This window comes from Oreochromis aureus, linkage group 12 (genome assembly GCF_013358895.1).
Source record: "Oreochromis aureus strain Israel breed Guangdong linkage group 12, ZZ_aureus, whole genome shotgun sequence".
Classification (NCBI taxonomy): domain Eukaryota; kingdom Metazoa; phylum Chordata; class Actinopteri; order Cichliformes; family Cichlidae; genus Oreochromis; species Oreochromis aureus.
The window spans coordinates 32,297,070-32,323,914 of NC_052953.1; the positions used below are offsets into that span (position 1 = coordinate 32,297,070).

Below are 26,845 nucleotides of genomic sequence, written 5' to 3' on the forward strand. Positions count from 1 at the left end.
TCAAAGCTGACTTAAAAGGCCAATTAGATTTTCCTTCAGCAAACTTGGGCTCTGTGCCTTTACTACCAGTCACTGTAATCCCTCTGTTGATCTATTATTTTTTTTTAGTAATGTCGCAACGCTGTGCTCATATGGTGAAATAATACTCTGCTTATTTGTTACCGTTTCTCAGCGTTGTTTCCAAACTCTCTTGCATGAATCGAAGAGGCAGCGGGGTTTTAGATCAGGAACAAAAGCTTGTGATTGTACTACATTTAGCATGACTCAGTTGCTCTGGTGTCAGCTCTAATCCACACACAGAGACAACAGTATTGCCAAACAGTGAAATTGCTTTGCAGCCTGTGAGCCTGGCTGCCTCCGCTGCCAGCCTGCTCTGTGTGCTGTTTGCCAGTAGCTCCTCCACACACACGCACGCACACACACACACACACACACCCCGCAATCTCAAATTGGCTGTGAAAATCGGTCTCTGTCTCCCTTTCATTCATGCTTTCATATATTTGTTTGCAGATATTGTTAATGTCACATGCGTCACCATAATCTCATTGTAGTGGAGAGTAAGTCCAGAGCGCCTCAGATCTTGTGTTATTTATCATAATGGCTGTATCATTTTATTCACATACCGCGATTGATGTAAAAGGATTTGAAGCTGACCTCCACGGTGGCTGCTAAAAGTGCTCATTAGCTCATTTTTCAAGACTTGTCTTTCAAATCTTTGCAAGATTAAGTGCAAACGTAAAAGCCAGCTCACTTGTGCTCGCCTCTCATATAAACATTTCTTAACGCGGTTTTGTTATTCCCACTTCTGTGAATCGATGGGTGGGGCATGCCTGTCACGGTCCCCGGTATCCTTCAGCTTGCCCCTCTCTTCCTTTTGACAGTGACAACAAAGCAAATAAGAAAGAAGGGGAGCTTTTACACGACTATCTGGGGCAAATTGAGATGTGAAATCCAAGAGCCATAACCCCCGGTACATAAAACGGAGGGGAACATTAGAGAGCGAGAGGAGTGAAACAGACTTCAGCATTAAGCTGTTTAACCTCTCTGTGTAGCATTAGTGGTAGAGACTTCAAAGCAGATGCTTCAGCGTTGGAAGCAGAATGACAAATGGGTTTAGAGACAGCTACGGTGAGCATTCTCACAGGAAGACTAGGCCTGTCATTAATGTCAGCTTAATCACTTTGACCTTCCTTCAAGTAGATTTCCATACCTATCCAATCATTTTGCCTTGCTTGGGCTCCTGTTTGCAGACTGTTTCTCTTTTTCTCGGTTGATAAGCCCTGGTGTGATGATGTTACTGTTTATGTAAACTTGAGATGTCTTGAAAGCTGTAAAATGAAAGGTTTGGATAATACCAGCTACAAACATAGTACTGTTCTTAAATAGCTCCTCCACGGAAATACAGTGTTGTTGATTGTGATGTCCTTCGCAATCTTTATAGCTTTGCAGAGAAAAATGACATCTGCAATCTATCTCTACTATTTTATGCCTCATAGTTTATCTCCGTCTTTTGGATATCACACATTTCATCATCCGTACAAAAGCGTTTAGTAGCAGTGCGGTAATGAAGCCTCCAGCCACTACTGGCAGCACTGAGTGCATTGCTGCTCACAGCACTTAAGCAAAAATAGAGATACGAGGGATTTTTGATTCTTACAGTCTAAACCATTCCAATAGTGATGCTAGCATGCTGTATGTATGTTGGTAGCATCAGTTTTTTTTTCAGTATGCCACAAAATATTTCATATGTGCTATTTATGCTACATCCATCCATCCATCCATCCATCCATCCATCCATTTGCTTCCGCTTATCCTTTTTCAGGGTCGTGAGGGGGGCTGGAGCCTAACCCAGCTGTGTGTGTCTTAGGGCGAGAGGCAGGGTGCACCCTGGACGGGTCGCCAGTCTGTCACAGGGCTAACACAGACACAGACAACCATTCGCACTCACATTCACTCCTGCATTGACGGCAGTTTAGAGTTTCCAATTATGCTACAGTCACAGGGAAAACCGTGGTTGGAGACTGCAGCACAACCAGAATTATCGCGACCATAACCAACGAACTTGTGATTTTTCTGTCTTTGAAATGCTTTGAAGATGGGAACCAGGTATGTGAACACTTGCAGTCAGTTGCCATCTTGGCGACTTTGGTCTGTCAAGACGCTGTTAAAATGGCACTAAACGGCATTGAGAAGGAGTCAGTAGAGTCTCTCTCATGTCTTTTTTGCACATTTAGTAGTATTATGGCAGGTGTCAACCACTATTAAGGTGTAGTATTTCCGTTATGATGATCATTGTCAACACTGGTCCCAGTGTGTCATATGTAATGCTTTTGTTTTTGCATTTTTCAGCATGCAAGCCAGCGTGCCTTCCCGGCTATTCTGACCCCCACCCCTTCTTTTCCTGAAAAAATGTCACATAGGTAATGAATGATGAATGTGACAAAGTCCTATATCCCAGGTGTATGTTTGCAGTCCTGTGAAAATTTCAACATGGAATAACAATCAGCTGACTCCAAAATTCAACTAGTCACAGACATAGATGACTTAAAAGTTCTCTGTTTAAATAAACAGGCTCATTAATGCTAGTCTGTGTACACAGAGCTCTAAGTTCATTTAGTAATCAAATTAGTTGTCAGTCATATATAGTTTTCATTGCTTTAATTTGATTGGTATTTATTACTTTCTCTGGCCGGATCTGTTATTTGTGGAAAACACGTCCACATCCGTGTTTTTGGTGCCATACTGTGACCAGTTTTGGAGATAATTTGTCTGTTTCAGGCGTGTTTGCTGGGAGGTCATTTGTAAGGGCAGCTGCAGTACTGAAAGTGAAGGAGCGTGTTAAATAATGGATCTGAGGCTGCTCTGCTGGACAAACTCTGTAATGATAACATTGTTAAATGACTTTTGCCAGATGTTTTTTTGCCCCAACCTTCGCTCGCTTGGAGGATTGTGACAAATTTTAGCGACTGAAATGCTGTGTGATGCAGAACTGTAATATGGAGGTGTGGTGGTCTAAGGTTGGGCTTAGAAAACACAACCTCTCTGTGAGTGGTTTTTAATTTTTTTTAATGTATTTTTTTATTGGAAGTATTTTCTACCAAAGAAAGGTTTGCTTTTATTCACTCAGGTTTTGAGTCTCTGATTTTTCTCTATCTCCAAGAATAGATACCACTAGAGGTAAGTGAGAAAGTGTGTGTGTGCACAGGCGAGTGTGTGTGTGTGTTATGTGAGTGGACCCTTTTCAGCCAGAGCAACAGAAATTGACATACCTCACACATGATTTCATAGCACTGATCCCAAATTACTGTGGCTAATGACTACTAAGATTTTTTCCATTTACCTGTGTGGTAATTTGCTACCTTCTTGAAGTTATGGATATTAGCTGTTTTCTCTCGTGTGGTATTGTGGGTAAAAACATAAAAAAACCCACAGTACTTCCAATGTTTCAACAAGAACGCCCCCTTGGTAGTTGACAGTGCTTCATAGCAAGAGACGCCAGATTTTTCATAGCAGTGTGTTCTTCATACTGCTGCCCCTAGGCTGGAGCAGTTGTTTTGCAGGAGTAAATAACCAGCTTTAACAAAACTTCAGGGACACATTAGTGTGCTGGAGGATGGCTCCATGGCGGTAGGGCAGCCTCTTCTTCGCTCGCAGTGAGGCAGGCGGAAGCATCGGGAGGAGAGAGCTAATGGCTCATCGGCATTGGTATAAAGCTGTGTCCTCTCCCTGCTGACAGCCAGTCCCCTGCCCAGTAAGTCCATATTGAGCTGCATTTCTCCACCGCGGCCTTGGCTTTATTTGTTTTGACTGTCTGACGCCACTGCAGACGTATTGAGCAGCAGTCCTTTCTTGTTCATTTTACTAGGCTTACAATGAATCCTGCTGCCCTCTCTCTCTCTCTCTCTCGCTCTCTCTCTGTGTCTCCATCTCTCTAAATAACGTGCCTCAGCTGTATTTGGGAGGGTTTCACTTGCTGTAGTTTATTCCCCTATTGTCCATTTTGTCCTTCATGAAGGAAGAAAAAACACATTTTTTTTGTTTTTAGTTGTTGTTTTTTAACCCTCCAAATGTGCAGCTGCCAGGTTTTCTGTGTTCTGATGCTGGTTGTCTGGTAACGTGGGTTCGCGTGGTGTGAAGGGTGCCCCTGAGCTCGGCGCGCACTCATGAGATCAATGCTTCACTAACCTTCTCCAGGTTGTCTTCAGGGATCTCAGCCACTCTCATTATGTGCCAGCGCTCAGAGTGTGTTTACCAGACTGGAGGAATACTAGTCTTATGCATGCCACCGATTTGTAAGGCCCATTTGTCCTCATTTAAGTGGGAAGAGAGAAGAACCACGAAAGACAGTCTTTTGAGTATTAAAGCAGCATTTGTTATTACTAAGCAGATGTGCTCTTATTTATCAAAATAACACAAAAGGTGTGTTATAGCAAAAGCAGATGGATCGGGCTTGTTGTGTTAGCCGGTCTCGTCTTTGTGCAGCTGCTACCCCCACACAGTTAATTACTCCCTTATTCATCTCCAACAATGGGAGGGGATGGAATAAATCTGAGCCGCGCACTCTGCCCGCTTCTTCCACCAGGAAGGTGCAGACCGGGACCCTAAAGCGAGCGAGCGGCTTCAAGAGGTACAGTTTATCATTTTTAATGGAGAGGAACAGGAAGTGGAGACGTGAAGCTGGGCTCTTGATTTATACGTCGCCTCAGTCGGGGGAGAGAAAAGAGCAGGTCTGCCTCCCTGTCCACACCTCTGGTTTGCTCCCACTAGATTCATACCCCTGTGGTGTTCTCTGCTCCTCTTCAGCGCCACCAAAATACACTTGCACTTTGTCCGAGCCACTCTGGAGAAATGGGCAAACAGTGGGAGAATTTGCTTTACATAACCATAAGATTGTTGGGAAAAGAGATTGCCCTTCTTTTCTTTTTTTTAATCATCAGTTATTAATATCGGCAATTATACAGGTTAACAAATGCATCTTTTTTTTTCTGGCATGTGGGAGCTACCCAGAAATCACTTTTCATCCTTCCGCTGCTTGCTGCCTCTCACTTTCTCGAGCTTTGTTGTTCCCTGAAAAGCCCAGTGATGTCATGCTTCCATTGTCACCTGTTCATTTACTTTCGTAGAGGAGAGCATCGGGGTATTGATTAGGGTTTGCAACTGTGTTAGCAGCTCTGCCGGTGTGTAATATAGGCCTTGAGGCTATTCTGTCTTTCCCTTCAGTCTCACGAGTGCTTTCCAGACCTTGTAATCTTAATTAAATATGCAACTTTTGATCGCAACAGGGTCACTATTTTTGAATTTAAATGTGGTCCCCCACACACACACACACACCTCCTCATCTGAGAATAAAGGCAGACATTTTGAATATTAATGACAAAAAATAGAGGAAAGAACAAAGAACTGAATTGAGACTCGTTTTTTTCAATTTCCCTTGTTAGCCTCCTGCTGCATTCCCCCTATAGTTTTTTTTCCTCTTTCTTTTTCCAGATGAATTTTATGATATTTTCCTCCTCCCCCCCACTCCCCCCACACTCTATCGTTCTCCCTCTTTCTCGCTCTCTCACTTCTCGGCAGTTTTCCCCAGACAGGTTCCACAGTGTTTTAGAGGGGATGGATTTAATTGCTCTGTGGGGATTGGTTGGCTGTGCCGGGCTCGGCTGTTTAATTAGTGTACCCTGCCGGAATTGGTTTAATGCTTCATGATCTTGAAATTGTCTGATTGTTCAGCCCTCTGGGGACTCTCACTGCCTACGTAGGCCAGCAGGTTTAGCTAAACATTGCTCCAGGCTTTTGCTGTATGCGGCAGGAGGAACAGTATGCCTGAGGAACTGGAATGTGGCTAAGGTGGTGGTGGAGGAGTGGGGGGACAAGTCAGAGGACATGCATGTGAAGTGGACAGTCTTCTAATTCTCCTTCACTGCAGGAGGTCTGCACAGACCTCACAGGAATTTATATCTTTACATTACTTTCATCGCCGCTTGACACTGTATGGAAATCATCCAATTGACTATTAATGCAGTACCAATATTTAGACTGCAATTCAGGCTTTCTGTATGATAAGCATATGATTTTTAGCTGCGGCCAAGCAAAATAATTGCTTTGCTCCTCTGTTTGCGCTCACAGTTTCTTGAAGAAGCTTTTTTTTCCTGCATGCTTTGGCAAGATTGTTTTAATGCGAGCCATTCTGTGCTGCGACAAGTCCATCAGGATCATCTCACATGGGTCTGTGAATTATGTGCTTGGTCACCTTGAGTGAGGGGAGATGGTGGGAAATTACATTTGTGCAAATGGGCGCGGGGTGTGTCTGTGTCCCCTCGGTAGCCTTCTGCAGGATGCCCTTGGTTTGGCGCAATCATGGCAGCGATGTTGACCTCAACAGTAATAGCACTTGGCATCCTGAATAAGGGAAGCGCTTCTGTTGTGTGGCCATACAGTCAGGTACATATAGTACCCACTGAAGGCTAAACTCATTGCGCTTCATCAGACTGATCGAGCCCACTCACTCAAAGAACTCAACCTTGAAGTGCATAAATCTCTAGTGGATGATAATAAGAATACCTTCCTCTGCCTCTCTGCCTGGACTTCATAATGTGTTTGTCCTCACAGTGAATGATGACTGAGTACAAAAATGATTACTGTTTGTCTGAGAGCTTCCTCTATTAGGAATCTCCAGGTAGACGCCACACGGATCATATACTCGGCAGTTGTTGACTGGATCCTCCACGCTGCACCCAGGGGGTAATATCTTTCATTGGTCCTGCGTTTACTTTTTTGTTTACATCTTCCGAGGCACCGAGCGGATGCATACGATCACCACGGTGATGGAGCACATGGCAGCTGAGCTGCTCCCAAATGAGTCGCACTCCGAGCTTCATCCCCTTTTCTCTCTGGGGGAGATGCCCTGATTACAGAGTGACTTTGTGTTAGAGTTGAGGGGCCTCTCCAGCTGTTGGCATTGTTTGTGCAATGATGATAAGGGTTAGCGAGTAATCAGAGTTGGGTTGTGCCGACAGTTCTTTAATCTCTCTGTTATGAACGTTGTTCAGCTACATCTGTACATTTTATCCATTTGTGATAAATGCTACTCTTCGTGCTTCCTTTTCATTTAGCACTAAATAACAGGAGGACTACCGGAACATAACATGAAGCCGAGTCATATCAGCGGGATTGGAGATATTCATTGTTCTCTGTTATTTTTAAAGGGACACCCTCAAGTCAATTGCGGATCATGGCCAAAGTCAACAACGCCGCTCCTTCATAAATAAGCCTCAAGACTTAATATTGCAGGGCTGGTTCTCCTTCAAAGATAAAAATATTATTGCATCCCACCCCCATTCCCCGCTGCCTTTTGGGCAGGGTGTGAGTCCAGCGTCCGTCTAGACGTGCGGCATCATTAACCTGCCGCGACCTCGGCCTCTGATGAATTCACTCTCACATCCCCTGAAGCCTAGCGTTAGCAGCCCTTCTCGCATCCACTGGGAACTGGGGCTTCTCCGGGCTGGCCATTAGAGCCACTAGCCTCTACTGGCAGGCATTAATAGGCCAAGTGGCCGGAGCTTCTCTCAGACTGCTGAATAATTCAGACCGTCTGGTCCCTGTCTGGTCCCGGGGCGGAGGGGGAGGTGATGTGGGGATCAGGGTGCACGGGGCTGCGTGGAGGTGCAGGGGTTAATAACAGGTCTCCCTCCCTGTGTCAGCAGCTGCTCAATCCCCCCTCAACAAAAGCACCTAACCCCACCCCACGTATGAAGGAAACCTATTCAGTTGATTAGATTTTTCAAAATGGATCAATTTTTAATCAGTGGAGCATCTGACTATGGTCAATAGCATTGTCGCTGGGAAGACAGTTGCTGGACAGCCGTCTTTATTTACAGGAATGTTTGTTTTTTACACTATGCAGATGGGAAGGCAGGAAATGGCTTAGGCAGATCATTGCACCGCTGCAGTCCTGGGCCTGTCCAGACAGAGGCCTGTAACAACAGCAACAACAACACCATCAAGGCCACAGCAAACCCGGTGCTCTCTGATCAGACTCTTTGGAAGATCACGTCGAATATGAATTCACATCAGAGCAGAAAGGTGGATTAGTCTAGTATCTTTTCCTGTGTGAAACATGGGTCCGTCCAAAGAGACATCTCATACGCATTTACATCTGCCTAAGTAGTGAGTAGGAGTGAAGAGCCAACAAACTAGCTGTAATACTGCCATCAAAATTTCATTGGGCTGTGGGGAGACCCTAACATGTTAAATAATGAGGAGCCCATAAACTTAATGTTCAGAACCTCTCTGCAACTGCTGACGATGTCTAGTTATGACTCGATATGTAGGCAGAATTATGGGGAGATCATCCTTCTTCAGAGTGCACCTCATTTTTGCACATCTGGTCTTTAAACACTCGACTCCCAATATTATTTGTGTGACCGCTTCAAAGACGTGTATGTTGAGAATGAAAATGTTTAGAGTGGGCTGCAGCATCGCCAGCCTTTTTTTTTATTATTAACATTTGAAATATAAATGCTGTATTCTTGAAACTTTAATATGTAGCGTGGCATTTATGAGAGGAAGTTGACACAGTCTTGCTCGCTAACGCACTCTAAATAACCGTGTGTGTACTGGAAACAAGAAGTTAACAAACATGTCAAAATCAAAAGCAAGCATATAAAAAAAGGTTTAAAATATATTGAAAGATATACATTTGCTCACGCGGCATTCTTTTCAAACCATAAAATGTTTCTGTGTGCAATATCTTATCGAATCAATAGTGTTCTCTGCTGACTGGATTAAATCAGTTAATCAAAGTTTAAATAATTATAAGCACAGTATGATTTTGTATGTACAGCCGTGCGCAAGTTCTAGACTACTTCATGGTCACAGAAGCTAAAAGACTGAGCAGGTGATGTGGAGTAGAAGGACAAAAGAAGACAGAAGGTAGTGATGGGAGAGGGAGGAAAACGCAAAACAAAGACGAAAGTTCTACAAGGATAAAAAGACAATAGACTAAAATCAGAGAGAACATATTCTCTTCACAGTTCTAAACACTGACTGTAGGTAGAGTAAGCAGTGGAGTGGGTGGCTGGACAAAAGCAGCAAGATTCCTAGGACGTAGCTCGGCAAGCAGTGACTAAATTCCATTTACAAAGGCTGACAGTGAGGTTTGTCAGGTTGTTTTTTTCTATAGAAGAACTGCATTGTGCATATATAAAAACAGATATAAATGCTATTTACAGATTATTGACAGACACAGAAGGTGAAATATTTTTCTGCTTTTACATACTAACATGATAACATGGCACTGTGCCACGTGCATATTCGTTTCATACTGGCATCATTGCGTGTCGAATCGGTGGTATTATGAGATACTGACATAACGTGGCATACGCTGGCATGATATTATCCTCTAATTTGTATCACAGTGTAATGACATGGGCATCATTGCAGTGACCCTTTGGCGTAATGATATCACACTCACATAATGACTTACCGCTGTACTGACATAATGACATTTTGGCTTATTTACATATTTGTATATTGAGCATATCATGACATAATGACATTTTGACATATTGACCATATCATGATGTAATGATGTTGCTGTCATTGTACTGGCCTCCACAGGGATCTGGATCCCACTGCTTTGCTGGCATATTGACTGTAATCTATGACATAAGGACACACTGAATGACAAATTGGCATATTGACTTATTCAGAATATTGGCAAATGGCACTGGCATGACTTGGTGACATGCCTGCCTTATTACCATGATGGTGTTAGTGTGGCTTGTTGGTATCATGGCAATGCAACACTGGCACATAGTTGTGTAAGTACACACTGACATACAGTTGCTTAAAACCAGCGCGATGATGCTTCCTTGCGTCGTAATATTGATGCACCACCATGCAGCCCTGAATTGCCAGGCTGTTCCTTAATGTCAGCGTAGAAATGTTTCTGACTTTATATATTTTTAATGGAGAGCACAACCAAAAGTAACCTGACGTTTCTGCATTACCCTGCCCTGGATATAATCAACTTGGGTTACAGTTACTTGTTACAGCTTTATTTTTGCTTTATATTTTTGATGCTCCAGTTTCCGACCGATGGATGAAACACTCGGGATAACAAGAGTCTTAATCAGATGGTGTAACTAGTGAGAAAGGCTCTTGCAGAGCTTAGACTTGACATAAAACCCCCTGTCCTCCATCTAATCTTCCCTCTTAAACATCAAACTTATGCAAAAAGAAGCAATGCTCTCTGTAAGAAGTACTTATTTTTTGCTCACTAATGAAAATGTTTTGAATCTCTTTGGTGCGGCGCCAATGGCGTTGTTTTCCTTCTTTGCTCTCTGATTATAGAACTGTATAAACTGGGCGAGATTTTGAATTCTTAGTTGATTGCATGCCTGTAGCCATGCACTTTCTCTGCTTTCCTCTCTAGACCTATTTCTACTGATAGCCTTTTTTTTCCCTGGTACAGAGAGATGTAGTGCACTTTATATGCAGTTATGCTGAATAGGTGCTGATGTATGTTGAAAACAGTTTTGCAGGTGCCTTGTCAAAATGTGCAGTGGATAGGCAGTAACACAATTCTGTTTAATATGCTATCAATCACCCGGTAGATTCCCATTTGTACATACAGCATTATGAGTCTGCCTCTCCCCAGACTGTCATGACATTGCTGGTGTTTAGCTGCTCTCATGTCCTCTAACAGTGTGTCCCTATTGTCTGTTTGTCTGTTTAATATGCGAAGGTGGTCATTCAGGGAGTCATTTTGGAACAGTGTAAACGAAATCGGCAACAATGATTAGCTGGCGCTGCAGAGGAAGTGTCCGTCTTTGTGCGAGTGCATTTTGAGACCATCAGGCCTCCCTCAGGTCATCTCGCTGCTGCTCTCTCAGCCTCGTGGAAGACACTCTAAGAAAAAACCCAAACAGCTCTAGAGTAAATACACTGTAAATGGAGTTACTTAATGGGAGATTTTGCATGCTTAATTGCAAGTATGGATTGAAGGTCCATTAAAAGACATCAGTGTCTCGGAGTCCAGCATACAGTTTGAATATACTTGAGATGGATTGATCCATTGACTTCCTTTTCTATCTGAGAGGAGTAATTACAGACAAAGAGTACTTAATATTTTTCAATACTTTTCTGAATTTGAAAAACAAGAAATAAACCTTTGTTATTGTCCAGGCAGTCCAGTTTCTGATGCGGGAACTTTATTTTTTTTGTTTTGTTTGTTTGTTCAGTGTATGCAAGCATGCTTCAGGGTGGCACCGTAGAAGTCCAGAGGGAAATATCAGGCTTATTTATTGGAGCCTTTTTAGCCCCAGCTCAATAGCAGCAGTCTGATGGCTGGGGTACAGAGGGACTATCTGGCAGAGGAGGAGGTGGGGGAGGAGCCGGGCTTGGCGTCAGCCCCACTGACAAGCTCTTATTTACCGTTCAGATCTATGACTCATTTTATGTACCTAATCGTAAAGCACAGAGATTTATCGGTGGTAACGGGACAGTGGGGGAACACCCCAGGAGACTGCCAGATTCAGCTCTGCCCGGCCTTCCCCCCTCACACTACCTGCTACCCTGGCTTCAGGTTCAGTCTACCTGGCCCAACATCTTCTGGGAAAAGGAAGATGAGGAAGTCCATAATTCTGTCAGGTATGGACAGCTGATAGCACATCTAATAAAAAAGAGGGTCATAAAAATTGGATGCCTAATGGATGACTCTGTGAGGATTAATAACAGCTTATTGGTCAGGTGCAGTGACCTCTTGCAGGGCTAACAATGCATTGGCCAACTGGGCTATCGCTGCATGTTGCACAGCAGTAGATGACCCAACCAATAAACAGTAAGGAAGATTATGAGAATTATATTACTCATACTATTTCTGATACCTGCTGTATTCCCTTATGTTTTTTTCCTGGTTTGTGAAGTGCATTTGAATTTTGTTGGTTTATAAATAATGCATTAACTTCTGGGAGGAAAAAACCCCTAAAGGTTGACATCCTCACTTACCATCATATTTTCTCATGTCTGCCACTCCAGAAATGGCAAATAGGGAGGCAGGGGGGGGGCAAAAACAAGAAGGTATTGTAATACTGCCTTTGTTCTGACAGGAGCGCTCTTAGAGCCTATTTTATATTCCTGCTGAAAATTAAAATTAAACTTTCATTGTTGTGCATGCTGTTTAATCCAATAACGATCTGATGTAACAAACTGCCGTAATATCTCTCAGCATACTTAATCGGAGCGGACTTAGCCCTGTCACTTTATATTAACCTCTGCTGCAACAAGAGAAGGGCTTCACTAATCTGCCATTGTTGGGTTTGGCAGTGTGTAGCTGGTGCAAAACAGATTTGGCAGTCAGCGCAAAAAGTAAAGGCTTTATAATGACAGTGGGGCCTCTCTGCTATTTGGGCTAATAATGTCAAAATCTAATAATGCTGTGGCCCTTGGAATTAGATGGGAGGTGAAATGGGTGGGAATGGAGGTAATGTGGAAAAGGATTTTGGTGGGGATCGGGTTCGGCCTCCCCACCTCCTCTCGTTATGTCGTTCGCTTTTAAAATGGCAAATTAGGAAGCAATTTAATCCCTAATGACCTTTTAAATTCTCCCAGTGTGGGTCTGCGCATGTGTTTGTCTTGTTGTCGATTAAAAATGTATGGTTGTAAGGAGGACGGCTGAAAGAGCGTACTGTCCTGACACATGACAACATAGTTGGATGCAATTGTGTTAACAGGATATTAGATTCGCCAGGAAGCATCCGAGCAAAGGGACCTCAAGAGTCTCGGCTAACGCGGTGATCTCACAGTGCTCAGCAAGGCGGCATCTGCAGCGTCATCAAAGCGCTCGACTCCTGTGTTTCCCCCCTGAACGCAGCCTTGTAACCAAAAACAAAAAGCTGATTGGATGCTCTCCCAGCCTCCCCTCATCCCCTCTGCTGTGGATGAGGTCTCAGCCCGGGAGATAAAATAGCAGTTATTTCTCATGTGCTATGCCATTTTGTCAGTTTGACTGTTCCACTTATTCAGTGTTTTTTGACTTGCTGAGCTTGAGGGGATGTGAGTGCCATTTCGCAGCTAGATCTGAGTTGTGTTGATTGAATTAGACAAAGTCGGAAGATAATTAAGAACCGCAAGGCACTGCAAAACTGTCTGCTTCCAAACTGGTGAAAATGAGACGCTGCCACATCAATGAGCTAGCTGGCTCTGCTTGATGTCAGTGGTGGGTTATATCAGTTGACACCCTTACCTCCTAGTGCTGGAGCCAGTTTCCCTCCTTTTCCCTTTAATGTTTCTCCAAATATGATTAATCACAAGCCGTTAAAACCGTTGCTTCTGACAGCGCACCACGTTTGCACAGCTTTGTTTGTTTCTTTCACGCTAGTAATATGATCCTCAGCTGCCAAGTGTGGTTTTATGGCATAAACACAACCCCAAAGAGGTGTGTCTGGGAGTCAAATGGGAACAGCAGCAACATCTCTTAGACTTAACTCACTTAGTCACTTTAAGTGTTTGCAGTCGCGTTTGAGAATTTTATGGAACTTTTGGACATTGATCTCTTGATATTTCACAATAATCAGATTAAATAATTGTATTGGCAGCCAGATTGCTGGCTTGTATTTTACATGGCGCCTACTGTAATCTTAATAAAGTGTTTTTACTGGTAAAACATGAAGGTACTGTAAAGTATATTATAGTCATATTTATCTATATTTACAATTTGGCACCAATGTCTCTTGTCTACCCTGAACTAAAACAACATAGCAGCTTTTGTTTCCACAAGACACTCCTTGCACTCCAAGGTTATGGGAACTCTGCCCAATGCCACATTTGACCAAACGCAGCCGTGACTAACTTCTAATCTAAACTTAAAGTAAACTTTAACAGTATTTTTGGTCATGCAAAAAAACAAACTCCCACAAACAAATAACCAAAAAAGATCAATGATTTAAATGTAGACATGGACATTATGGCATCATTAAAAATGCCATGTAATTTTACAGTAGTTTGCTACAGTTCACTGGTCCATCTGCACGGTGAACTCCACTCTTGACTAAAAAGCAAATCTGTATTTTTTGACAGATGTAACTTTTTCACAAAGTCATTTAAGGAATGGGGAGCGGAGGGGTCAAACAGCTGGATCTGTCTGGTAATGTGCTGGCAGCTCATGTGCAGTCAGGCACCTCTCAGCCTTTCGGTTCCAGCCGTTGTATTTTTCACCCCGTTTTTATGGATGCCGGCCGAGTCGTGCTTCTCTTTCATTTCCATTGGCGGATAGGTAATGTAGCTGTGAGGTTAATGTTGAGAATCATATAGCTCAGGCACAATAAAACTGACACCGCGAGACCCTAAAGAAGTATGTTTATAGTAGCGCGCAGAGTCTGCTTTTGTTTGTGTGAGGCTGAATGCGGAGAAGGATCGGGATTGTTCCGAGGCCTCCCCAAAGGGTCTGGACTGCATGCGAGGAGGGTGGGAGCGCAGTGGAACACGGGGTGTCAAAGGCTAATTTTCAAAGCCCCTCACGGGCGCTCATCTCTCACTGTGAAGTGGCAAGCGTGGCAAGTGGCTTGCATGTTGTCATGGATACTAAAGCATGGGACCCCAGAGATGGGGAGCGGGGGGACGAATGGCTGCCCTGTCTATAGGATTCCTGTCAACTCTGGCCTGATAGATGGCATTGACGGATCATTTTTCATACTGTAATTGTTCTTAGCAAACACAGAATACCCTCTAGTATAAACAGTGGTGTGCCGGCGGGCTAATAAAGTGGGAAAATGGAAAGGGATTCACTGATCCACAGCCTCTTTCACTTTAAGAGACAATGCCTCTGTTGTCCAGGCGAGGCTTTCTGATTAGAGCTGTGAAGGCTGAGGAAAAAGCCCGGCCGAGAGAATAAAACAAGGCAATCATAAAGCAAACGGCAGTCACTTCTCTGTATCGATGTGGCTAGGCGGGGGTGAAGTCTGTGAGAAGTGTTGACAGCTGAAGGAACAACAGGAGTAGGTCTAGGAGTGATTCGTTTTCTCCCCCCTCTCTATTTGGCCAGTGAAACGGTGAGGGAGAATGCTTGTCCAAGATAACAAATACAGCACAAGTGCAGATGCATAGCTGGGACTGGGAGCTCTATCTGCCAAGCTCCGAGATAGCCAAGCGCCTGAGCTGGGTGCAAATGATTCTGGGTACAAAGGTACTATTTGTTCACCCTTGTTTTTGTATGGGCCCCGTGTCTCTACTATTACTATTGGGATTGACCCAGTGCCATCTTGGAATGCTCTGCCTGTGCACGGGGCTGCCGAGGTATGTAAGGGACATGACCTGGGACTTATGTCAACTGGAATCAGCGGAGCTCCGATCCAGTTTTCATTAGTTGTGATTCTTTAAGAAATCCTTTCAGAGGTGCAGATTAATGGTGATGGCGGAAAGCCAGGGCACCAGCTGGACACAATACTTTGGAATTCTCACCAGAGCAGAGGGTGTAATGTACCCATCATATCCTGGGTGATTAACATTTTAGCAAATTACATGAAACTTTTGAGATGCCCACACTTTTGCTCACTCATTTGCTCTCTTCATAGCTATTGAGGGAACGTGTTTCTCTCTCGCCGCCGCTTCATAGTCCAGCTGTAAGCATTTTTGTTTTTGTTGGGGTTTTTTTTAATGCAGGAGGAGGTCGGTAGGTGGATGATTCGTTGACTAATGTGTGTGTTGGAGGGGGACCTGCAGATGTTGTGTGGCGAGGCGAGCAGTCCTGGCACTCCTCGTGGAGCACCTCGCCCTTCTGACTGCACTGTGACACACCGTGACGCCCGAAACACTTTAGGCTGACCCGGCCGCTCACCTCCTGCCTGATGGACAGATTAAAGGACCATTAAACATAATTACTGTTTCAGTTGGAGAGGCCAACTCATCCTGTCAGAAATGGTTACAAATTGCTTTACCTCTGCCCCCCCCTCACACGGCTCTTAAATTCTGAATTTCATTACATTTGTCTACTTTCTTGCCATCAACAAGTTCGGGCTTTGAAAGCAGAAATGGGTTTAGCGAGGAGAATTGAAAAGGCAAATGGTGATTAATGGAAGGGTTTGAGAAATGTATTTTTGGAGCTTGCTTTGTAAAGGTTTTTCAGCTTCTGTGGCTCTAAGCCAATCAAAGCGAGCGTGATGGTTGTGGAGAGGAGTGTGACAGGTAGTTGATGTGATCTGGAGTGGAGCGGTGTGAGTGTGTGGTCTGCTGCGCTGTCTGTCTGATTATGTAAAATGTGGTGAGGTGGTGTAACGTTGGCTGGCTGTTGCAGTGGTTTTTGCCAGCTTCACAGGGCCTGTTGCCAGTTTTACATGAGAATGTGCAGCAGTGCCTCGTAATGCTCTCTCTGCTCTCGGTATCCATAAGAAAACCCACACTGCCGCCCTAGGGAAATTGGTCGATACCATCATCCCAGCTGGAGGCCCAGGCGGCAGACAGAGTTTCCCCATTTTTTTCTTTCTTTTTTATTTTTTTAAAAACATCAACACTGATGTTTACTATGAGATCTTCCTCTACTGTAACCTGCCCCTCTTGCGCCCCTTCTCTTCCTCATTTAGCTGATTATTACACCCATGGTGAGAACAAACAGTTTCCTTACTTAATAATTCACATCACTTTCATCTGATACTCAGTTACCATGGGCAATTTAGTAGTTGAATAATTTTGTGAAAAATTCATTTATTATCACTGTGCGTTATGAATCTGCAGAGACGGAGAGTGGAGTAGTGGAGGATTTTAAATTGCGTCTGTGGAGCGAGAGATCCGAGGGTAGGTAATGTGTTCTAATGTTCTCAGCCATATGCATTGTTTTCAGGGCTCATCGGTTTTACATCGATTCCCACTGAAGTGTTTAATTGCATCATGAATATGATCTAATTCTGTCCTTTTCACTGAAACTGGAGCACTCTCTGTAAATGATGTACGGCCTTGACAGCACCACATCAGGATGTATTTTATATGGAATGTAAATTATAGTGTTAAATTAGCCTGGAAAGATAACTAGCTGGCACGGGGGAATGGACTCAACAGTTTAATTTAGTGTCAAAAGGCCGTGAAGGGATAAATCACCTCTCTCTCCCCTCTCTGCTGTGCCATATTAGGCTTTAATCATTCTCTTTTCTTGTAATATCACTTGTTTCTCACTGCTGCCTAAGGAGTTCTTGAGAACTACACTGCATTTCTTGCAGCATCAGTCGGCTGCTTACAAATGCTTCAATTTGAGCATATAGAAGACAATGCTTGCGTCTTTCACTTCCACATTTTTTTTTCCCTACTTGAAATACAAGCAATTTAGCTTTCCCCTGAAGATCCCAAATGGCTCCTAAAGACCTAAACTAGCTCTCTTTATTCGTAGCAGCATCTTTTTGTCACGTGAGAAAGGACTCAGTTGTAATCTATAGGGCCTGAAAAATTAGGCCAGCACAGAACTGCTGGAAACCGCAGTCCCTGGAGTGGCCACTGGAGGCTGCCTCCAAAACCGAGACAGTCCCCACAGGCTCCAATGTTAAAATGCCCATATTAACAGCATTAAAAGGTGTGTTTATAGCCTAGTACAAAAACTTGCTTTGGTCTCCATGGGTAGTTTCCTGCTTCAGCTGTACTATGGGTGATTTGGTATGCGTTCTGGTAGAGAAAGTCACTGGTTTGAGTCCAGCTGGAGACACAAATCCCCTTTGGGGTTGCACCAGGAAGGACATCTGGCATAAACCTGCCAAACCAAACATCTGGAGCTACCCCTGTGGCAAGCATTTGTTTCCATTTGGGTCCTGCTAAAGCTAAAGTTGGGGCTCTTGCTGCTTTGATTTGATTTTAAGTCACCCAGACACAAGCAGCTACAGCTCCTACAGGTCTGCTGGGCATCACCTCCATTACAGGGAGTTGATTTGTTGCCTTTTGGAATATTCTTAATGTACATATCTGACAAACCAAAAGGCCTTCTACAATTTTTTTATTTTATACTTTTTTTTTCTTACTTGGCAGACTGTTTATATATGTCCATTGAATCCTTGGAGCTTGCTAGCCTTAGCCAATAACTTACACTACATTATAAAAAACAACATTATAGCGAGCACTAAAAACCTAACTTTGAGACTTTAAAATGCAGAATCCAGAAACCAATGGGTGATGTCAAGGTGTCTAGGTCCATCTTTTATATTCTTTCTATGGAACAGACAAAAGCAGGTTAGGAGTGTAAGGCGTCACTGCGTAGGTGGGGGTATTCTTAAACAGATAAAAGCCATTAGGAGATAGACTTGGGCTTTATAACAAGGATCTCCCCCCGTTTCCTGTCCTCAAGGCTGGAGTGTTTGTCTGAGTGGCTTTCACTATTATCCAGAGCTACCCTCCATAGGCCGCTGTGCCTGGGAGCAGCCCTCTTGCAGCCCGGCCCTATCTACTATGATTGTGTCCTTGACAACAACTATAAGAATCCACCTGGCCAAGATCTGGGTTTTAATGTGAGAACTCGTTTGGCTTTGTGTTCCCAGAGCCCTCGTTGTGAATTGACATTCACTTTAATTCACTTCTTACCCACTTGATGGGGATGGGTACATAGATGGAGGAAGACGGGCTCGAGGAAGAGCTGAATTGGTACCTCAGGTGACTCAAATTCCTACATGTTTTAAAAAAAATACGTGGTGAGTCACAGACATCCTATAAACCAACTACTGCTCACTCAGGGTACCTCCTCACACTTTGAATTCCTCTCAGTATACCGCTGAATTTGACAGCTCTCTGGAGAAAAGAGCCCTTAAATTATCAAGTGGGGCTCTAGTTGTTTTCCTTGTTGTTTTCAACTCCTAAAAGGAGGGGGGTAGGGTGGGCTTTGGGGATGAATTGGTATGTTAAATGAGCTATGGGAGGTCTGCTGAGTTTTTTTTTTTTTTTTTTGAGTAGGGGGGAGTTCAGTCAGACGAGAATTGCTGCGTTGGGTGTTTGAGGCAGCTGTGTGAAGTCATTTTCCGGGAGTGCAAGCGGGAGAGAGGTGCGGATTAGGCAGCGCCTCTGAGCCGGAACAAGTCTGTCTGGGAAGGGATGAAGGCTACAAACCATAGATCTAATTCCCTCTCACGCTGCTAGACAGCAGAGACACTCACACATAGCCAGTGTGAATTAGGCCCATTTGCTCCCCTCAGTCTGAAGCGAGCGAACACGGGGAGCAGACAGGGAGAAGTTGACATACTCTTCACATCCTGCCCTCGCTCCCGACTCCCCGCGCTGCTTCCAGCCCACCTCCAAAAGCTGTCTCCAGCTCACGCTCTTTTTTTTTTTATTGTTTCTTGTGCTGCAGGTCTTTATTATTGCTGACATTAACATGAACACAGTGCAAAAACAGGCTCCAGTGTAATCCTATGAGAGGGGGTGGAAAAAGGGCATTCCACTGGCAGTGCAGAAAATGTTTGCACCTGTGGCCCCATTGATCGCGTGCTTGAAACTCCAATGCTCTGAAGTTCATGTCTTTTTAATGTGTGTAATGCCTCGCCTCAGGTCATGCGATTGCCCCGAGGTTATGGAAAGTCCACGAGGCTGCGTGCAGTGGTGGATTAGCTGTCCTCCTTCCTCGCTGCCTACCTTGATAAACATGGCACCCTCTCTTTGGCTCTGCGTGCACGGAGCCAAACCTAGTGCCCTCTCGTCCACACACAAAAACCTGACCCCAGAGCTCAGATCAATGCGGCTGACCCAGATACACTGTCCCCCTGTCTCTTTGTGATTGGACATACAGTGGTTTGCTTGTGGGTCAGAGGCAGCAGGGGAAGTTACAATTCAGAGCTGAATGCTATCCACCATGTAAAGCAGGCACACAGTGGCCTTCAGGCTGTTTGAATTTCACCCAAAGTGTGAGCAGTATTTCTGTTTTTTCTTGCAATTCCACCGCCATGGAAAAACACGGGTGGCTTTAGTTATTAAGCTTTTGTTTTAGAGCTTTGCTAGTTGTGAAGAAAGATGGAGATGTTGGTGTAAGAGGCTCCCCCTACCCCCCATCCTCTCCCTGTTGTGCTTGTCTCTCCCATCACAGCCCTCTCCACCCTGCGTGCCCAGTAATGAGTTGTATTACATGCTCTGTGGTGGGCATGTCTTGTGTTAGGGGCCTGTATTCAATCTTTGTACTGTGAATGCTGGGGAAGGCTCTTTGTGTGTCTTTGAGATGCGCTGAATTGAGACGGTGTGCACCGAGTGAAGCTGATGAGGAGAGAGCGAGTCCTGAGAGGAACATGTGGATGCCTGGCAGGCAGCGAAACGCTCTTGTATGTTTGTGCGCGCTTGTGCATAGACGCCGTGTTTACGCCGTGTGCGTTCGCTTGTGGAGGGGCGGATTTCAAGGAAGTGTGCTGCTGAGCTGGATGCGAGTTGAATTAGTCTTAGTAATTCAGTTTACTTATCCCCACATTTTCAAATGGCACGCCAAGAGGTAGTGTATATTATATGAATGAAAATCTACTCCAGTCGGCTCATTCATCACTTGAGCCTCTCATTGTAACCCGCTCTGTGGACTGGCGAGGGGCCTAGCTATGGGCTAAGTGATTTTTATGAGGGAGCATCATGGGGCTCAGGTCTTATTCCTTTTTGTAGGAATGCATTTTCTACTTAGATGGCAACAAACTGCATTTGCACTTAAAACATATTCTGTAATCTTCTGTTATTTTACATACAAATTGCATCCTGGGCGATGCATTCATCATTGCTCATATCCAGCCCACTCTTAAATGAAAAATGTATCTGAGATGAATAATGGATCCTTCCATAGTATAATTTTATGTTTCTTGAATATACTCGAGAGTTCCTCCTCTGCTATATCCTCTAAATTTTTCTGCCTTGCCTGGATGAAGTTTTAGATATGAAGAAAAATTACTTATTTACTGTGGTTATTGTTTACCTGAGAAAATTTTACAATATGAATCCTCTTCAGTACAGATAATATGTGGAGTATGGCGTCGAAGGAAGAAAAAAAAGCACTCTGCCGTTGTACAACTCCAGGATACTTCATATTTGAACGGCAGTCAGTCACGATCGTGTAGTGGTACGTCGTAATGTCTTAAATGTTTAGTGTGTGGAACTCTCGGTCGGGAGATGATGGAGTTTGTAGACAGCTAGCGTACACGGCTGCTGATGTAGTGGCAGTGTGGTGGGGTTTCCTCTTGGGGGGGCTATGGGTGGGCAGCCGTGTGTGAAGCTGGGAGAATTGAGGTTGAGTAGCCGAGCCCTCTGTCTTTATCTCTAATTACATGGTGAGTCTTGGGGAGATTGGGCAGCACTGTAAAGCCCCGGCAGATAGCTTTGTGGCACCCTCCCCCTGGCTGTTACAGCGCAGGATCTAGGGGTGTGAAGCAGAACCAGGTCTGGTGGGGCCCTAATGCCCCTACAGATTTTCTCTCTGGGGAGCCCGGGCGTTCTTTCCTCTCCATGGCAGCGCCGCAGTCTGCCGCATTCCAACCTGCCGCTCGGGGAGAAGCACACCGAGGCTCCGGGAGCCCACTCTGTCGTGCTCTACTTGCTCCTGTCGGTTTTTTTTGTCGTCCCCGAAGTTTCGCAGCCCGTCCTGGGAGACGTCTTGACACAGAGTTGCAGATGGGAGGCACTGGACCGAGGCAGCTGGTGTCACAATGTGGATTGGAATTCACAGTTGGGATAAAATATGAAACAAATATGTCATTACACATATGTTTTCCGCTGTTTGTTCACCCAGCTGTTTCCTAGCTCAGCTCCCCCCACTCCCCCTTGCCTTGCCATATAAACCTGGGTAGGGCTGACTACTAATAATCCATGATTTGTCCCATTGTGCCCCATTTATTTTATTTTTTTCCCCCAGTTACTTATGAGCATTATCCTCTGTAGCTGTCACTTCGGTCTGCTCAAAAGAGCTGTGCATGCTGGAATTTAATGTTTACACTTGTTTTTGATGATACGAGGCGACACCATCAAAAGACGGCACAGAACATACTTCACTACAAATGAAGGCAGAATAATTCCCAGTCAGTTAAGTGTCCTTTGATTCTTTTGCAAGTTTAATCTGCAGAAATCAATAAAAGGATGCACGTTGGGCCTGGGAGTCAACAGCAGCGGTGTTTGATGGGTAAACGGACAGCCAAATGGATGATGCGGGGAAGCATTCATCTTTCTTTAGGCAAATTGGGCCGCTAGGTCCCGACTAATTGATTGATCGCATGGACTTGCTGATACAATCAAAGCCTGGCCTGATTTATGGCGATAAATCGATTGATTAATAAGGTTTTCTGGGATGGGTTTGGTCCGTGATGGTGGCGAGAAGCAGGGGCGGAGGGGGAAGACACCTCCGAGTCACACATCCGTCTTGGAGCCGTCAGCCGTGTTGGTTTAGTGTGGTAATAAGAGAGGCCCGGATCTCCCAGCTGACATTTACAAAGAGCCGCTTGGCTATGACCCGCTCCCTAGATTAACCTCCACTTGTTCTCATAAGTATCCCTGATATTAAAAGATGGGAAGCAGCATCAGGCGGCGGCGGAGGGGGGCAAAGAAAAAGAAAAGAAGTGTGACTTTTTTCAGTACACCGTTTGCATACATCATTAGAGAGAACAACAAAAATCAATTGCACATTCCAGAATAAATAAAAACAAATATCTTGAGCGGGCCCTCTTGTTGACTCATTCCAGATTACATTTAGTCGGCTGTTTAAACGCTGATTTACAGCAAGATGGAGTCCATTCCCCGCACTCGCCTGCCTGTCTGCCTGCCTGTTCAGAATATGAAATGGAAGTTAAACACTGTGAATCTCCAGCGTGAGGAGGAGGGCTCTGGACGTGTGGGCAGTGTAGCATCAAATAGATTGTGTTTCCTCCCGTGTAAACGCCTAATGTGTGCCGAGCGCTCTGACACAGATGAATGTAAGGAATTTGCTGTAAAGACTTTACGGCCCTTTTGAGAGACATGGCTGGAAACCGGCAGCGTGGAACCTCCTCCACGCCCCCCTGAGCACACGTCCGCACAACACGCGCACGTTGGCGAGCGCTTGCACTTGCACACGTGTCGAGGTGCACGGCCCTCCGAGGAGAGAGGCTACATCAAACTGGCGAAGCTGGTGCAGACATCAGGGATGCTTTTTATTTGCTTTGGGTCAGAAATGGTGGCCCTGACGATGTGATGAGAATCATCCCACAGACCTGCTCTACGCTGTGCGCCGTATTACGGCAGGAAACAATCTCCTGACCGAGCTTATCATTTAATATACGAGCGCTACCTTCTGTTGCACAACAGGGCAAATTTTAAAGCGACTGAAGTATAAACTGGCCTTTCAAGTGGTTGCTCCCATTTTGTGACAACAGAACTCGCCTGCCAGTTCCCCGAGCCTTTTGTGACGGAGCTCAAAGCTCTCGGCTGCTTGTTGTCAGCTCCGGTTTTATTCCCACTCTCACCGCTCTATTTAGATTCATTTATTTTTGGTTCAAATGCTGTAAAATGAAAGTGTGATGCCGAGAGGGAGGGTAAAGGGAGTGTTCCCTCTCTCTCAGACAGGTGGCCCCGGTTTATGTCGCCGGGCCCCAGGGGCCCCACTAACTGAGTCTGAGCGAGAGGAGGGACCCGTCTCTCGGCGCTACACAGGTGGTGTGAAACGCAGCCCTCTCTCCACACCTGAAATATTCAGATTCTTCCAGCGGCTTCGCTTTGATCTCGCCGCAATCGACAAGGGAAAACGGAGAGGATGGGGTGGTGGGGGGTAGAGAAAACAACAAAAACAAGAGGAAGAGCAGCACACCTGAGAGCGAACAGATTGACATTTCTTAAGAGAGAATAAACAATCGCAGGTTAGCTGTGTTGCATCGCTGCAGCTCGTCGTTTCAGGTGAAAGTGGGCCACGGCAGCGATGGCTGCGTCTGCGGAGCCTTCCTCCTCTCGTGCAAACTGACCTCAATGGTGAAGCTTCACAGGAACGAGTCCCCCGCAGCACGCTCCTCTGTTTCCACTTTGAAAGTTATTAGAAACCAGAAAGCAAAACCTGTCCCCAATTTTATTCAAGTGCGACACTGTTGCCGCTCGCCTAATTTTTCACGCATACCCCAGAAAAGAAAAAACCCCAACTTAGTTTGGACGGTTATTGTGTTTGAAGCACCGGACTCTCTCTCTTTTTTCTAATTCTCAACTATTGTAACACCTCCCCGTTGCTCTTTCATATTCACATCTCCATTTGAGCCGATCATTTTGGCCGACTGAGGTTATCGTGTCTTCGCTCAGGTTTCAACCCACTAGTCTGCTAATGAATCATAGGACTGTGTAATTAGTCACCCTGCATGTACAACACAATGACAATAGACACCCTGATTGTAACCACAGAGTTTGAAAGGAGCAGAACAATGCTCGGCCTTAATGATGATATATAAGGTGTTGTAATTGGCCTTCGTTTGGAGCACTCAGTCATGGATTGTAATTTGAAGTTTCTAATTGGAGGGCATTTAAAGTTATTCATTGGTTTCAGAGTGGATACAGGATTGTTTGAAAGAGCTGTAATAAGATGTTTTCATGATACCTCTTGATACTATTTTTGAATAAGACTTGACAATAAATGGAATTAGGGCCTCCCTGGTCATACTAAGATGAATTACCAGTGCATTAGTGTGAAAAAAAGAGGAAAAAAAGCTTGTGTTTGTGTGTACATGTGTGTCCAAGCGTGCATGTTGGATTTAAAGAGAGAGAAGTGTTGACAAGTAGGCTGTGCTCTGGCGCATCAGGCGCCAAAAACTCTCTAAATGAAGCAGGGTATGACGAATAATGGCTGACAACACCAGTCACACCTTTTGCTGATGGTTGTAACGCTCACGCGCTTCTCCTTCCTTTTGTAAGATTTAGCATGCTGTTTGAAGACAGCCTGACTGACTGGGGATTAATTATTTTGGATGATTTATCAGACTTTCCAGTCCAGAGTTGAGCGAGGTGTCAAAATGAAACGTGATTTTTTAAAAACATTTATTTATTTATTTTCCCTCCCCATTCGCCGCTAAGTCCTCACACAGTCTGTACACTATACACCTTCACCTGTTTATGCACAATGCAGTGAGCATCGCTGCTGCACTGTGAACGGAGTTAGGGTTCCCAACCTCAGTGTCAGGACCTCACAAGGAGACAGAAAATGTATCAGAGGAGGTGAAAGGAGTGGAATTTCTAGTGTTTTTCTAGACTTATTGGACACTCGGAGCACACATCCTTATTATACACAGTTCCTGCGTGACTGCTGCAGCATTTTTCAGCTGCTGCAGCTTGTACGCTTTTATATGACGTGCGCAATGAGCATGGGATCAAACCTCCAATCCTGTGATTACTCTACTCCCACAAATGTAATAAGGCAATGGCAAGGGAAAAGGAGAGGAACAACAGGCCTCGCATCATGTCTTCATATCATTCGAAGTCTGTTTAAGCTGCAGAATTGCCTATCGCCTCCTCAGACACGTCAGGCCTGCTGCTGTCCTGCATTGCTGCCCCTCCACTACCCCAGCATTCACCTGTGGGCTCTGGGGGATAATTACTTATCACGTCCTAGATTCTTTTGGGAAGAGATGATCTCAGAATTCTTGCTATATTCTGCTGCTTTAATAAATCAGTAAATTCAAATATGAGCTCTCTGACTGAAATAGGTATGGATTGTGATTTTCTGGACAGATACAAAAATTATGATTTGGCTGATAGCTGATGCTTTATTCTCTCTCTTCTTTATTTTTTTGTGGTCACTCATTCTCCCGTTTTTTCCATGAAAACAAGGAAATTGTCTTTACAGATGACAATTTAAGAGATTTATTGCCCACAGACATTCATGTTTGTCCTGTCTTCCTCTGCTAACTGCCAACCCGTCACAGCACATAGCTGCCCCTCCCTGAGCCTGATTGTGTTGGAGGGTTCTTCCTATTAAAAAGGAGTTTTTCCTTCCCACTGTCGCCGGGTGCTTGCTCATAGCAGGTCATTTGATTGTTGGGGTTTTGTCTGTATTTTTGTAGGGTATTTACCTGTTGTTGTGATTTTTCACTAAAATGAATTGAATTGAATATATAGTTGAGGCAAGTCTGTGTTACCTTACCTAACAGATCTGTATGCAAATTGCTGTGTGTGGAAGCTGCTTATTTGCCCCTTATTTCTCTTTAATTAGCCGTTGGCAGTCAGTGTTTGGCAGATTTTCAGTGCAGACCTCTTCATAACAATATTTAGGTATCATTTTTGTGGGTAGACCGTATACTTTGTAACTTTTTCTAAATCTTTATCTTGGGTTAAGCTCCACCCCATGTGGCACTCACAGTTGTTTAAACAAACTCGGAGCTAAATGCACTCGGATAGTTTGGCTAAACCGCAGTGTGATGGTGACATGAAATGATGTAGAGCAAAACTAACGAAGCATCAGTTCGGGGGATAAACAGATGGAGGGGGATGCCAGGTGATAGCATCCCGCCCCCCCACAGCATCCCTGTCAGAAGCTGCATGCTCAGCTCACATTCCAAGTGTGGGGTCGCGGAGGTCAGAAGCTCCTCCCTGCTAGGTCTGTCTGGGCGTTCCAGCACCCACATAGACACACACTGTTTGTTTGTGCCCTTAACTGATGCTCAGCTCAAGGAGGCCAGATAAGAGTTCATTTTGGATCTTTCATATGGACAGGCGCCAATGTGCGCCTCTCCCCGAGCTCCTCTAACCCCTTCAGCCAAACCACTCCCTCCTCCCTTAGCGGCTGGGAGCGTTTGCCAATCATAATGTTGAGGCCAGACTAGACTGCAGTGATTGGGGCCATTGATTGTAGTGATTTGATTTATTGATCAGTCTGCCCTCTCGAATGTGGCGTCTCAGATGCGGGGCTAATCTGAGGCTGCTATGGACAATCTTG

The 26,845-nt window shown here is 44.7% G+C and overlaps 1 protein-coding gene across 1 annotated transcript in view; it reads left to right on the forward strand.

Annotated features, from left to right (window-relative positions):
- Window positions 1-26,845, forward strand: part of cux2b (cut-like homeobox 2b) — a 95,240-nt gene that overhangs the window by 2,936 nt on the left and 65,459 nt on the right. The gene's annotated exons all lie outside the window — the stretch shown is intronic.